Raw genomic sequence first — 985 nt, 5'->3', positions numbered from 1 at the left:
GCCCCGCGCGTCCCGGGGCGTCGCGATCGCCGCCGCGGCCGCGGCGGCCGCCGCGAGGCCCACGACGACGCTGCGCCGCGCGGGGCCGGGCAGCGCGGCGAAGAAGCGCCGCAGCCGCCGCACCGCGGGCCGCCGCCGCGCCGCCGCGCGCACGGGCAGGTGCACGGGCGGCGACTCGAACTCCTTCTGCTCCGCCAGCTGCAGCGGCGTTCGCTCGGTTGCGCGCCGCGGCGGCGGACCCATGGCGCGGCGATCGACACGTCGAGCGCTTCCGGGCGCGCGGAGCGCGGCCAGGCGCGGCGACTCGTTCGGCCGCGAGCGGCCAGGCGCGGCGACGCGTTCGGCCGCGCAGGCTCAGCTTGTGGGAGCTTCGGCAGTTTTTGATGCACAGATGTTGACCAAGTTATTGAAGGGGGAGCACACCCGAAGATCCCGCCGGGGAAGGCGCGGGCGGAGGCCTAGCCGGGGATCTGGCGAACCACACCGGCCCCCTCCTCCACCCTGAAGATCGTGCGCGCACTCGGGACGGAGGCGGCGGTACACTCGCGCCACGCCTGGTACCACCGCCACGCCGAGAGCACGCCGGGACTGGCGCAAGGCAGTAGCATCCTGAGTCGCCTCATTCAGACGACACTCAACGGACTCTCCGTGGACCGGGGGAGGTTGAGAACGAAGGCACCCGCACCCGACGGGCAGGACGTCCGGCTCGACTAGGCCGATTCAACCTCAGGACCACAAGTGGCTAGCCGAGGGCACCGCCGAAGAGGACACCCGTAGTCAGCGGGACCGAAGAGAGCAAAGACGCCGACGAAGAGAGCGAAGACGCCGACGTCGACGGAGCCGCACACAGCGCCACGCTACGAAGAGACGCTGCAGAATGCAGAGAAACGAATGGACACGGGCACATCGAAGCCCGCACACCGAAGCCATCGAGGGCGCCGACCCCACCAGCTCCCCCCAAGACTCACGCCGAAGGCATCCGAAC

Source organism: Aureococcus anophagefferens (genome assembly GCF_000186865.1).
Source record: "Aureococcus anophagefferens unplaced genomic scaffold AURANscaffold_3, whole genome shotgun sequence".
NCBI classification, from domain to species: domain Eukaryota; class Pelagophyceae; order Pelagomonadales; family Pelagomonadaceae; genus Aureococcus; species Aureococcus anophagefferens.
The sequence above is the reverse complement of the archived record's forward strand: the minus strand, read 5'-3'. Positions refer to the sequence as shown.